This window comes from Epinephelus lanceolatus, chromosome 18 (assembly GCF_041903045.1).
Source record: "Epinephelus lanceolatus isolate andai-2023 chromosome 18, ASM4190304v1, whole genome shotgun sequence".
In the NCBI taxonomy this organism is placed as follows: Eukaryota; Metazoa; Chordata; class Actinopteri; order Perciformes; family Serranidae; genus Epinephelus; species Epinephelus lanceolatus.
Genome location: NC_135751.1, coordinates 2635748 through 2650591, shown reverse-complemented (window position 1 = coordinate 2650591; position 14844 = coordinate 2635748). Strand labels below are relative to the sequence as shown.

Genomic DNA, 14844 nt, shown 5'->3' with positions numbered 1-14844 from the left:
TAAGCTACAAGTTGTCCACTAGAGCGTTTTGGAGTCATTTGATGGTGTATTTGATTAGTTTTGAGAGAGAGAGGGGGCTGTACCGTTCACCTCCATTTTGTGCTCCGAGCAGCAGGCAGCTCTGCCCCACCGATCTCAGAACAACAGGCACTGATAATTAAAGGTAACATACCTACTCATATGACTATAGGGATTACGGCAATAAGCGAATTTGCCAAAATGTCGAACTATCCCTTTAACAGCAAATTTGAGGTGGATCTAGTTAACCTGCTATGAGGAGCACATCAAAGTATAAAACATGCAATTTCCTGATGCCAGTAGGTGGTGCTATGACTATGATTCAAAAGTGATCTGCAGATGTATTCAGGCCCGCATTCTCATAAGATGTGTGAAATTTTAAAAAAGATCTTACCATGTGGAGTTGGGTAATGGTTACTTTAAAAGTAATCAAAGTACTTTACTGCATTACTTTTTAAAAAAGTAACCAGCTACTTTACTGCTTTACTCCCTGAGTAAAGTAACTCAAGTACTTTTAAATAGGGATGCACTGAATATTTGGTAACCGAATATATTCGGCCAAATATTGCAAAAAAAACCACACATTCGGTATTCGGTGGAATAAGTTAAAAGCGAGGCCGAATAATAGCGGCGCGGTTTTGATAACGCAATCAAACAGCGTGCCGTGACGGGCGGATGAAAATGTCAGCAGTGTGGCGATCCATCCGTCACCGCACTCGCATTTGCGACTAAAAATAGTTTTGAGTGAGCAAAATAGGCTTAAATTATTCAGCACGCTGTGCGAGCAGCCCACAGATTTCAACCACCAGCAGAAATGAAAGGCGAATCCCACCGATTGTGGGTTGAACAGGGGTCACAGACACAGACAGTAATGTATTCCTGTCACATACGGCGGCCATCGGCTTACCGGCGAGAAGAAGTCGGCTCCAATAATATCCTCTTCTTGGCGTGTGGACTGCCCAGAAGTACCTGAACAGCCGACCCTGCTGAAAAAAACAGCTTAGACCAGCTTAGGCTGGTCAAGCTGATCTTAGCTGGTTTGATGGTTTGATGGTTTTAGCTAGGTTTTGGTCAGCTGGTCTTAACTGGTCTTGGCTAGTCTAGCTGGTCTTGGCTGGTCTGATCAAGCTGGTCTTAGCTGGTCAGGGTGGTATGAGCTGGTTAGGCTGGTCTTGGCCGGTCAGGCTGGTCTTGGCTGGTCAAGCTGGTCTTGGCTGGTCAGGCTAGTCTTGGCTGGTCTGATCAAGCTGGTGTTAGCTGGTCAGGGTGGTATGAGCTGGTTAGGCTGGTCTTGGCTGGTCAGGCTGGTCTTGGCTGGTCAAGCTGGTCTTGGCTGGTCAGGCTAGTCTTGGCTGGTCTGATCAAGCTGGTCTTAGCTGGTCAGGGTGGTATGAGCTGGTTAGGCTGGTCTTGGCTGGTCAGGCTGGTCTTGGCTGGTCAGGCTGGTCTTGGCTGGTCAAGCTGGTCTTGGCTGGTCAGGCTGGTCTTGGCTGGTCGGGCTGGTCTTAGCTGGCCGGGCTGGTCTTAGCTGGTCAGGCTGGTCTTGGCTGGTCAGACTAGCAGGTCGGGCCGGTCTTAACTGGCCGGGCTGGTCTTAGCTGGTCAGGCTGGTCTTAGCTGGTCAGGATGGTGTAAGCTGGTAAGGCTGATCACCAATTAGGCTACCGCAATTCAAATAATCCGAGCACACCTCAACATTAGAATATTTATTTATTTATTTATTAATAATTATTCAAGTTAAAAAAATAATTAATTAATTAATTAATTAATTAAGAAAAATTAACTGAAAAAAAAAGATAAGAAAAAAGATTGAAAACAGGTTTTTAATGTTCCCGTTTATTCTAAAACACATTCTGGAAACATTTCACAAAAGCTTGAAGCTACCAGTATCTTTGTCAGCATGTTAAACTACCAGGTCTGTCATCCCCACAAACATTACGTAAATATTTCACAAAATGACAACTTTAAACTACAGTACCAGGTCTGTCATAGCTTTAAACTGCCAGGTCTGTCATCTCCACAAACTTTACGTAAACATTTCACAAAATGACAACTTTAAACTACAGTACCAGGTCTGTCATAGCTTTAAACTGCCAGGTCTGTCATCTCCACAAACTTTACGTAAACATTTCACAAAATGACAACTTTAAACTACAGTACCAGGTCTGTTATAGCTTTAAACTACCAGGTCTGCTTGTTTCCTTTGCCAGCCCAGTTGAAATGACAGGCCCGGGAGTTGGTCAAGGCAGGTGACAGCATCCGTCTGATCATAGAGTCTGATGAGGTGCCCCCAACCAAAGCCAAGCGAGCAATCTAGAGATGAGAGAGAGAAGTGGTTGTCATCATGATGCTGCCCACACAGGAATCCTTTTATTTTTGCATCAAGAATCATTTTATCATCGAATCGTGGCCCTCTCAATCAGAATAGAATAGAATAGAAATGTATTTATTTAAAACAGGGACAATGCAGAAATAAACATTAATCTTGTAGGAACAAGAAAAGATGCCAGGTTATAGCAGCTTTGCTAATTTCCACCCATAGTCCCTAGGCAGGTAAGGAAGGAATTGAATCGTGAGGTACCCAGAGATTCCCACCCTTAGCTCATACTGGGCTGTGATATATGAAGTTGTTTCCTATGTTTATGTTTTTTTTCCTATGATACTGTACAGGCAGTAGATTGTAAGGTGTTAAGTATATTGCAGTTCAGTTTGTCAAATAAATTACCATGCTTTGACAAACTGATTCATTCTTCAGTGATGATTCTGCCTCATTGAAGTTGTCTTCATTTATGATCGGCAGGTCAATGGGAGTCATCTCAAGGGTTGTGCCTGGCGCTGGTCCCCTGTGACCACCTGGAGTAAATCTGGCATCTGCCAGTTCACTTTTGATGAACTGCACATCTCTTGACATTTCCTTTACTACCACTACTACTTCAGCGAGTATTGTGGTAATCTTCTCGATGGAAAGGTCTTTAAAAAAAAAAAAAAGAAAAAAAAAGAAAATTGTTAGTAAGAGAGAAAGTAAAACTTGCAAATTACTAAGGAATTACACAATTTGAAATAGACTTGCCTTTCAAAAGCTGCCTGGTGTACTGACTTTGACCTTGCATCTGTGTGCTTAACACCTAGTATAAAACAAGCATCCACGCACCTTAATCACTGCACACATTGAAAGGCATTATTTAACTTCAAGTCTGCCATGGCCACCCACATACAGTCAGGTCCATAATTATTTGGACAATGATACAGTTGTCATCATTTTGGCTCTGTACACCACCACAATGGATTTTAAATGAAACAATGAATACCTGCTTAAAGTGCAGACTCTCAGCTTTCATTTAAGGCTTTTTTCAAAAATGTAGTATGAACCGTGTAGGAATTACAGCCATTTCTTCACACAGTCCCCCAACTTTAAGGGCTCATAAGTATTTGGACAAACTAACATAATCACCAATTAAACAGTCAGTTTTAATACTTGGTTGCAAATCCTTTACAGTCAATGACTGCCTGAAGTGTTGGACACATAGGCATCATCAGATGCTGGGCTTCTTCCCTGGTGATGCTCTGCCAGCCCTTTACTGTAGCCGTCTGCACTTCCTGCTTGTGTTTTGGGTGTTTTGCCCTCAGTTTTGGCTTCAGCAAGAGAAACGCATGCTGTAATTCCTACACGGTTCATACTACATTTTTGAAAAAAGCCTTAAATGAAAGCTGAGAGTCTGCACTTTAAGCAGGTATTCATTGTTTCATTTAAAATCCATTGTGGTGGTGTACAGAGCCAAAATGATGACAACTGTATCATTGTCCAAATAATTATGGACCTGACTGTATAATCCCCACCTCAGCCCACTTTAGCTTTGATCACAAAAAACATTTCTATACATATTTTAGTTCCCTCTTAAGATGTCTGGAGGTAGGAAAAACAAAGGTTCCAACAGATACACAAAAACAAGACTAATCTAATTTGTTCAAATAATTTTATTTTACATGCTCTAAATTAATAAATTGTGGTTATTAGTGAGGAGTGCTATCACATACCATTTTGTGGATGTTGAGGGCGACTGTGGGGGGTGTATTGCCTCAAACTGGATCCTGCTATATCTGTTGGGATATATATATATATACACATCCAAACTGTTTACTTGGCTGTAACTTCTGCTCCTCTTGGAAGTGGCTTGTATTGGAGGCTGAAAGAAAAACAGAATGGGTTAATTTTTTATGTTGCAATACCACAAAAAATAATTGTTGCAATAAAGAGATTTATCTGACAAAATCAATGTAATGTAATCAATGTAAATCAGTGTCCAGTGCCAGTGAATTGCTTTTTACTGTTTTAATTTGCTATACACATATCATTATGGCCTCATGTGATTTTTCATCAGCATTTTAGTAGCATGTAGTCACAGTAGTAATGAACAAACAAAACAAATATAAACTGAAAATAGAATAAACGTAAAATAAAGCAAAAACATCTGCTGTTTTTTCACTTTCCTCCATAAATTAAATCACACTACTGACATCAATGCGAAAATTGATTTTTCAATCATGTAATAGTTTTTTTTATATTATGTTGAAAATAACCGTTAGTTTTATACCACATTTAGGCTATTTCATGTATGAAAATGCAGTATACAGTTGTTTTAAATTATGCGTGGTTTTTATTATAATTTTATTTTATTCTATTTATTCCATTTATTTATTTCACTTGTTACAAATTTCAGAGGACCCCATTTGAATTCCAGGCGACCCCACGTGGGGTCCCGACCCCAAGTTTGAAACACACTGTCCTACAGTAACCTTAGCACAGGGCGTCCTCACCGGTCCTCACTGCTATCTTAGAAAGCATAAAGGTTCATTCTCACTGCCGCGATACGGAAATGTGGGACGGATTTGCGGAATATTTGCGCAGTGCTTTTCCGCGCTCAAACCATACACACAGGCGCGGTACGGACACGGTGTGGAATTTCGCGTTGTTGTGTTCCAAGTCCGCGCAGTGTGAACAGGTGTGGGTGAACATGGATTTGAGTAGTAGTAGCAGCAGCAGCAGCGAGCTAGCAAGCTAACGTTTAACAAGTGTCAACATCAACTTTCCTCCGCGCTCCTCTCTGCTGGTCTCACCGACACTTCAGCACCCGTTCTGGGATACACAGTGTCGGCCCGCCCCGCCTGACCTCCGTGCTCCTCTCCGCTCCTCTCCCAGACACTTGAGCACACGTCCAGGGCCCCGGAGGTCAGGCCGGGGGGCCCCGGGACCACAGGTGGCAGCTCCGGGCATTTCCACTTTAACCCAAAACGAGTGCTCACGATAACCAGATGAGCAGATAACGTCAACTAGGGAAAATAAAATGAAAACACCACAGTTGTAGCCTGTTAGCATAACATGAGCTAAACCGCTAAACTAGCTAACAGCTAACGAAAGATAACGTTAGTTGGTGGGGACATGTGCTAAGCTATATACACCCAGTCGTGCCTCGCCACTCACCAGGAACCTCTTTTAACGGTCACAGAAGAAACAACAAAGCTATTTTCTGCCAGTTTATTCCAGTTAGCTTACCTGAAACCAACTGCGATGAGATGCTGTGTGCGAGCTCAGTTCCGAACAAACATCGCGGAGATGAAATCCCGCCTCTGCGGCGACTTCCGTATGTGGGCAGACATTCTACGGCACTGGGCCGACCCAAAGCCGACGTAACAGAGACGTTTGATGAGCTGGGACAAAAGAGTATTAAATTTAAAGATATCCGCCCATGCGGCCGACGCTTGTCAGACGTTATAAATTCAGGGCCGATGTGTCGTCCTCAGGCCAACGTCGGCCAGATGTATGTGTGCTATCTGGGAAGTTATCGTTAGCCAAAATGCACTGTTAGCTAAAACTGATGTGGCTAAACTGATGCTGTATGCTCGAAATGTGCCATGTAACGTTAAAACAAAACATTTATAAATTTAATAAACTCCGTTAAGCACAAAAGCGGCAGTTATCATTCGTAGAATCAATAAAATCAATAATATTCCCAACTTACTTGAGCAGTAGCCGAGCATGGGCAAAGGGGAGGAGGAGGAAAATGGCTGCTTCTTCTTCTTGGCAAACGGAACGGCAAACCCAGCTCCTTCTTGGCGGCTGTTTAACGTTACCTGGGATGTACCATTTCACTAGGTTTAAAGTTTGGAGTGTTGGGCTGTTCCACTCCTTGCTGTCACTGTTCAAAAGCACCTTTTAGATGTCTTTGTCATTATAAATTACACACAAACCTTCAGAAGACTTTAACATAGTAAAAAGGTACGTCCACAGCAAAAGGTGCTTAAATTAAAATGTATGAGACCCCCCCACCCTCTCATTATATGGTCTCACCTAGTTCAGTCTATGATTGAAACAGCATTAGTAAAACAATATTGATTCAGTGTTGGCATTTCAATCTACAATCTCAACCATCATACAATGTGGATTCAATGATATATTTTCAACATAAAAATTTTAGAAGGTTGATCAACCATTGATTTTTAAACCTTAACTAAAAATCAACCTTTTTGACCATAACTCAATGTTGATTTAACATCTTTTGCTATCTGGGAATGTTGATCTGGAAACAGTGATAATTAAGGATGCATCACTGCTACTGTTGTCATTTTGATCCTTAAAGGCAAATACCAACATTTTGGGAAATTAGCTTGTTCAAAACCTTTAAATTCGCTAGCTAGCTCATTTAACATTGAACCAGCTAGTTGACTCGCTTTCTTCGTTTGGTAGGTACTATGTCAGTGTAGCTTACTCTGCAAAAGTTAATAGACAAGCTAATTTCCCCAAATGTTGGTTTTCTCCTGGCTCTTTTAGTGTTATTATTGTGTTAAATAGAAAATAAATAAATAAATAAAATAAAAAATAAAATAAAATAAATAAATAAAATGCCCAGCCTGTATTTCCAGATTTACACATATGTCAGTCTGGCTCACATGTGAAAGTATCTGCTATCAGAGTGGCTGTTGCGCAAAAGGCCTATAGGCTTAAATTGTTTTGGTTATCTATCTATAAAGCAAGAAGCGCCTGTGTGTCTGTCTGTGGCTCGCATCTCTCTGACTGTTTGTCAGATCGGCCTAAGCTTTCGGATATGGCTTGCGCATGGCACAATGGTGTGCATCCTTTATTTTGAAGTTTTTTGGTCAAAGTTTTTTGGATTATATATGAACACAAAGACTTTTGGGTTAATGTATCAAGTTATTTCCTCCAAGTTGGTGCTCACCAAGAATGTCTGCAATTTTTGCTGTGTCCAGTTGTAATTTGACTTTTCCTTTGAAGGCCTTGGAGTGTCTGCCAGTCACATTCAAGCCCATCCTCCCAGGTGATTTTAGTTGACCTCTAGGTAGATGCAACACAGCTCCAGCTGCCATATTTTAACACTTTGGCCACAGAAAAAATACACTAATGGGCGGGGATCAGCTCAGGACTACTGCTTCTAGTGTTGGAACATGGAGTCACATTTTACAGATTGTCCCTACAATGTGCAGTCAACTATAAATACAAATATTGACAATCTGGTAGTTGACAATATGATAATCTACCAAACTATTGTTTTCATTTGACAATCGCAGCAGTCTGGTCGGTGCAGTAACACTTAAGCTACTTACTCAATCCAATTGGAAAGACTGTGGCACATGTAATAAAGGAACACTGACAGTATTCAGGCATTGCTATTGGAAATAGTGTTAGCTAGGGGGGATTGTTGGCAAGCTCAGGGGAGGTTGCTTTTGCTGGTTGAGCCTGGGGGAAAAGATGTTCAGGACTCTTCGGTCGTGAGGTGCTACCACCAGCCCTAATTCATGTGAGATTCATCAGGTGGGTGGTAGATAGTGTCTTTTAGGATTTAGATGAATTTACAGCAGCACCCTACCTTCTTAGCGTAACATGGCTGGTTGACGAGTCTGGTCCAGCTTTGCCAGCCTGTTCAACCATCTTATTCCATCAACCATTTTATACCATCTTAAACCATCAACCAGCCTTTTCAACCAGCTCAGACCATCAACCACCCTATTCAACCAGCTTCTAGACCATCAACCAGCTAAGACCATCTAAAACCATCAACCACCCTATTCAACCAGCTTAGACCATCAACCAGCTAAAACCATCAACCAGCCTATTGAACCAGCTAAGACCAGCTAAAACCATCAACCAGCCTATTGAACCAGCTAAGACCAGCTAAAACCATCAACCAGCTAAAACCATCAACCACCCTATTCTACCAGCTAAGACCATCTGAAACCATCATCCAACCTGTTCAACCAGCTAAGACCATCTAAAACCATCAACCAGCTAAACCCACTAAGACCATCTAAAACCATCAACCAGCCAGTTTTACCAGCTAAAACCATCTAAACCCACCAGCTAAGACCATCTAAAACCATCAACCAGCCTGTTAAACCAGCTAAAACCATCTAAAACCATCAACCACCCTAAGCTGGTCTAAGCTGGTTTTTTCGGCAGGGGAGCCAGCCGAACACAGGTATGTGACGTGTCAGAGGAGAAACAAGCCGTTAACGGCCCACAAACCTCACTGCACTTTAGGGACTGTACTTTACTTATGAAGGGGAGGAGGGTGGCCGGTTGATTCTTATTTTCTTTATTTATTTTATTTTGATCCCCCCTTATGTTCATCACTCATTGATGCTGTTTTTGAAGTATGAATAAGTCAATAAGTAATTTATTCCATTGAAATATCATTGATGTATTATAGAAAAGTGATTTATCTTTTTATAAATGACAAAAGGCACATCTGCCTCATTTTCGCTGTGATATCGTGATACTACTCAGAACCATGATATTTTCATTGGTATCGTACAGTGGGATCCAATTTTGGTACCGTGACAACACTAATCTGGAGGCGGTTCATCTGCAAAAACTAATGAAAAACTAAACAACGATATTTGGTACTCGGTATTCGGCCAAGCGTTTAATATTATAAAGTTATAAAATTATAAAGTACTTCCAACGTTACTCCCTGCAAAAAGTAACTCAATCACTTTTAAAGTACTTTTAAGTATTCTACATTTCCTATTGGGCAATGGATCACAGCGTGCTAAGCCTACATTTTTTGTCTCCAAAATTAAAGTTATGGACCACTTGACCTTCACTGAGATCCAATTCTCCCATCACAGCTGTCACTTTGACCAGTAGAAACACAGAATGATCTGCTGCCATAGACAACTGTATGACAACAACCCCCCAGCCTTTTTAATATTTCCTCTATGGATGTTACCACACAGAGTAAAAGGGGGAAATGATGGTGTGAAACAGCAGAGGCACTTTATCAACCCAGTGAGTACTGTCATTAGCATCAAGTTAGCAAACAATGTTATATCCGCACGGTCGGACATAAAGCAACTAACATTAACAAATAGTGGCGGAGCTTTTACTCACCATAACTGCAGAGGCTACCAGCTTCATTTGAAACAGACTACATTATAGACGGTCTGTTATTTATTAATCCCTCTGTATCTTTATATATTAACTTTTTATCTGCTCCCGTTGTCTTCATAAAGTTAACACATTGCGTCGTCATTTCAAACTCAACACTTCCTGATTTTCCTTCAAATTAAAAGCCCCTTATAACCTCGGCTGAGAGAATCCCTCCATTTTCTAATTAGGCTTTTATTGTGAAACATTTGTAAGAACTTGGCTGTGGAGAATACAGTAGCTTGAATGTTTACGTACGGTACTTCAAATGGAGCTCCTGCCATCTGCTGACGCTTTTAGGTGACTACAACAACATGTCGGCTGGCACATGAATAGACACAGTGACTGAAATGATAGTAAAAGTAATAAAAATAGGACAAGAATAACCCAATGACATCACACACATCATGAAAGACGACCGGGGATAATCGGTGAGTACCATCATGTAGTGTGTCATGTCTGTCGGCCAAGTCACGGCATGATTTTATGACTCCACAATCATGTAATGTGACATAGTGACTTTCAGAATGGGCAGAAAAGTCGTGTAGTATGTACCAGGCATAATGCAAGTCCTCCTGAGTCTGACCTGTCTGTCAGCGAGTCCTCCTCCACCTTTTTTTAGACTCCACCGTAGACAATGGCAGCATTTCTTCTCCCACGTAGCTAGCCACAAGCTTCGTGGCTTCTTTCGGACTGATAGGTTTAATGTTATCTCCGTTATTAGAACCAAAAGACAGTCCTTGCCGTTTCAGAGCTGAAGGACCAGCATTCTAAAATTAACAGAAGTAACTGATGGCTTGTAGAAAATGTACTCAAGTATTTGATTACTCAAACAGCAAACTAACGTGTTAGGTTACTCGTTACTGCATAAAGTAATCAAAGTACTCTAATGCGTTACTTTGTAAGGCACTATACCCAACTATGCATGTGGTGTCAAGTTACAACAGCTTCAGGTGTCAAAACAAAGAAATTTGTCATGCCACCAAGGGAATGCCATTTGATGAAAAAGTCACAATTTTCACCAGACAGCATCATCAAGGTCTTAAAGCAGCTCTTACCTTTCTTGCATTTCACACAGCAAAAAAATTGAACATCCACAACTCCCACCTCCCTCCAAAGTCCCATCCTCCTCCTCCTGCAACTCCATCTCCCTCCAAAGGCCTACTCCCCCCTCCTCCATTACGTCCTCATTACGTCTATGATAGACGTAGGCATTGGCAAGGTAACGTTCGAAATGCAATTAGCCCCACCACAGAGCACCACCCCCTCACAAAACCCATCACCACCCAAGAAATTCAACTACACCTGAAAAAAAAAGAAGAATATGGCCTCTAGTTTCCCAGCGCGGTGCAGGGTGGCAAACCCTGCGCAGAACTAGTTTCGAGCAGCGCAACCCAAGGCGGGCTCAGTTTGGTAGTTTGGCAGACTGAGGTGCGCTGAGATGGGTGTGGCGGCGCAGCAGGGGGAGGTGTCGACAGAGCCAGCTTGGCGCAGTGACAGTTTTGTGCCAAAAGGCTTCGCTGAAGGTGCGCTAACAGCTCGCCAGCTGAAACCAGGTCTACTGTCAGCGCAGGCGGAGCGCAGCCAGTGTAGTGGAAGTTTGGCTGACCAGCGGACAGTGCACACACGTCACTAAAACCTCACAGGCAGGTTTCCAGAATGTCAGGCACATTAACAATGCAATAAATACCCACAAAAACCACTATTCAATGCAACTATCTGCAATCAGCACATAAATGTATCTCTATATCGACTGTCCCGTCACATCTGATGTCAGATCAAAGGGGATTGGCACCGTTTGGCACGTTTGGCATGCAAAACCCAACCTGATTTGATTAACACAGCTGCAAACTAATGAGCTCAGCCAACCACAAACAGCCACAGCATCAGATGGGGAGTATATATTCAGCATCTGTCATCTTAGAAAAGTCAAAAGAAAAGAAACAGAGTCAGATTGCAAGAGACAAAGAAAGCGCGCGCACGAGAGAAACGCTATCAACAAATTGTAAATTATGTACGGTGTCTTAAGGGTTTATGTGCTTCATGTGATTGCCTATACAAATGTTAAAATGTTCTTGCTTAACATGATCTACAAAGATGGAGTACATCATTGTGAGGAGGAGGAGGAGGACTTACACAGAGAGGGTGTACCATCAAAGGACATCCTATTTGGGCGTGACAGAGCTGGAATGCAGGTGGGCCACACGAATAATGACTGGAATACCACCGTGTCCAATGTAATTGTCATTTCATGTCGTACTCTTTTTCATTACACAGGAACAAATTACATCTACCCCGCGAGGTGGTCCAAGTGGTGACGCACATCGCGGCACCCTGGTGGCACCTGTGCTCTCCCTGTTGCTGTAAAGGTGACAGAAGCTCTGACCTTCTTCGCCACCGGGTCTTTCCAGCACACCGTGGCCGCGGTGGCGGGGATCAGTCAGAGAGCTGTCAGTTTGGCTATACATGCAGTGACGTCTAGTCTAGTCCGATATGCAAATGAGCACATAATTTTTCCATCCACACCTGAGAGCCAGCTGGAAACGAAGTGAGGTTTCTTGTTGAAATGTATATTCCCTGGGATACTGTGAGCAATCGACTGCACACATGTACAGTTGCGTGCCCCAGATACCCAAGCCATCACTTATGTGAACCGTAAGGGAGTACACTCCATTAATATCCAGGTGATTTGTGACTTGAATTGCCTGGTGACACGTGTATGCTAATTTTCCTGGGTCCGCTCATGACTCGTTCTTCCTGGTGAATTCTGTCATCCCTACAGTCTTTCAGGGGGACCCCACTCTAGATGGGTGGCTGCTAGGTGACGCTGCTGCTCTCTTCTGCTATGGTGAATTGAGTAAACTCTCATTACGCCTTCGTGCGGCGCATTTAAGGGCGAGGAGAGGGGCTCATTTGATTGGTGCGATGTGAATCAGCTGCGTAAAACCCACTCCACGCCTTCTCTCCTCCCTCTTTCCAACTTGCACAGGTAGGAGGGACGGAGTTGGGAAAGAGGAGTAGCTGCGCCAGCGCGCACGGTGTGCCAAACTTGCAAAATCCGCCTGACCACACCCAGTTGGCGAAGCGCAGGTGCGCTGCGCCTCCGCCTCGCCCGGTCTGTGAAACTAGAGGCCCAAAGCACTGGGAGAAGACATTGTAGACACCGTATTAATAAAACGAGCACCGATCACCTACCTTCAACACCTTGGACAACTCTTCACCACCTGCCTCACTACCAGACACTTCCTTCACCCTGGAAAACTGCACTTGTCACCATGATCCATAAACCAGGAAAAGACCCCCACAACGTTACAACGTTACTGCCCCATAAGACCTCCTCAGTCATATTGAAAAAGTGTTTGAACGAATCCTCACATCACAACTCAATAACCACATCGAATCAATGGGCCTCATAGCAATACACCAAGCCATATTCAGAAAAGGAAGAGCCACCACAGACAACATCCTCAGTTTATCATCCACAGAAATTTCAACAAAAAACAAATAACCCTGGCAATATTCTTTGACATTGAAAAAGCATTTAAAAAGTATGGCATAATTGACTCAAATTCAGACTTCTGGATTCAAACCTGAAACGCCCACAACCCACCCAGTCCATCATCTCCAACCTCCTCAGTAACCAACAAATCAAAGTGGCCTCCACCCTCCCATCACCTTTCACCTCCCAAGCAGGAGTTCCCCAAGGTGCAGTTTTAAGTCCCCTCCTCTTCCTTCTATACATTTCCAATATCTACTACCCCCCAACCACCATAGCCAAAGTTCGCCGACGATCTTTGTTACTGGTCAAGCTCAAAAAACCCACAACTAGCAGCCAAAAAACTCAACACATGTATCACTGAAATAGAAAACTGGCCAAATCTTTGGAGAATCAAACTAAACCCTGCCAAAACCCAATGCATCCTCTTCACCAAAAACCAACAACCACAGCCCAACATCAACCTATCACTAAACAACCAACCAATCCACCTCAGTAAAGAAGCAACCTTCCTCGCAGTCACCTTCCAAAACAACATGACCTGGACAAAACACATCAATAACATGGAACAAAAAGCAAACAATAGACTCAATCAACTCAAAGCCATCTATGGAAAACATGGCGCATCACCCTCAACAGCTATCAAAGTCTACTTATCATACATCAGACCACTATTCGAATACTCCGTCCCCGCCTGGATCTCCATCTCTGACAACCAATTAGAACGACTACAGACAATACAAAACAAAGCACTGAAACTGGCCCATAGACTCCCCTTCTTCATCAGTAACCACTACATACACTCAATAACAGGCATCCAGACCATAAGACAACGTCACCAAACCATAGCCCTGAAATATCTCAAGACCGCAACAACCAACCCCGCCCTGCAGAAGACCGTCAAGGAAGCCCACCTCATAACCAACACACCCCTGTCATTCATCCTCCAACTGACCAATACCACCCCACCTCCAAACCCCCCATGACCTGAGTAACTGAGTACATGAAACACTACAACACCAACTACTCACATGCTCACATGAACACACAGACAACAATGTAGATAACACACTATTCACAATGTAGATTGCACGTTATACACACAGGCCTGCACTAAACACACATGAACACACACACACCAATGTAAATTTTACACAACATACACTATACACTGTCTTTTTTTTTTGTTTGTTTTTCTTGTCCTGTTTTCTTTCCCCTCTCTCTCTCTCTCTCTCTCTCTCTCTCTCTCCCTCTCTCTCTCTCCTTCATGCCTTGCCCCACATGTGCCCTCCTCCCTCGAGAGTCCCGCTCCTCCCACCTCTCCCGCTGCCACCAGAACCATCAATGGATAGAAGAGGGCACAAGCCCTGAACTATCCCACCAGGTACAAGCCATCGTATCGTAGGTAACGTTAGATGCACGGAAGAGGAGAGCGAGTGTAACGTTACAACCAAGACAGTGAAACGCAACCCCGGAGTTTTAAAACTCAACTGGAGTCAGTCACTGATGAGTTTTAGAATAAAGTTACAGTGCTAACGTTAGATAGTAGCGTTAACGTAACAAGGAAGATAACGTTAATGTTTCAGACGCTACGCTACAGTAGACTAACGTTAGCCATTAGCAACTGGATGCTGTGTTGTCATGTATAACGTTATGAACTGAACGTCTTTATTTCTTATGGACGGTGTGTAAATAACCATCAACAGACTGCTGATACGCACAGACAAACACACTGCTCGCACAGCAGCGCAGCACGGCACTGTTGGTGCTGAGCTTGTGTTGCGTTCAGACGTTGTCACGTAAATAACAACTTCCAGCACTTAAATAGGGCATAGCACAAAACAGCAGCATGTCAAGGGACTTTTTACTTTTATTATATTCAATAAAATTA

The 14844-nt window shown here is 43.0% G+C and overlaps 1 long non-coding RNA gene across 1 annotated transcript; it reads right to left on the bottom strand.

Annotated features, from left to right (window-relative positions):
* Positions 1-2814: 2814 nt before the first annotated feature.
* On the bottom strand, positions 2815-7052 carry LOC144458630 (uncharacterized). Its single transcript, XR_013488022.1, has 4 exons — positions 6036-7052; positions 5570-5724; positions 4054-4202; positions 2815-3143 (listed from the first exon to the last, which is right to left on the bottom strand). It is a non-coding gene; the product is annotated as an uncharacterized LOC144458630 (long non-coding RNA).
* Between the last annotated feature and the right edge of the window lie 7792 nt (positions 7053-14844).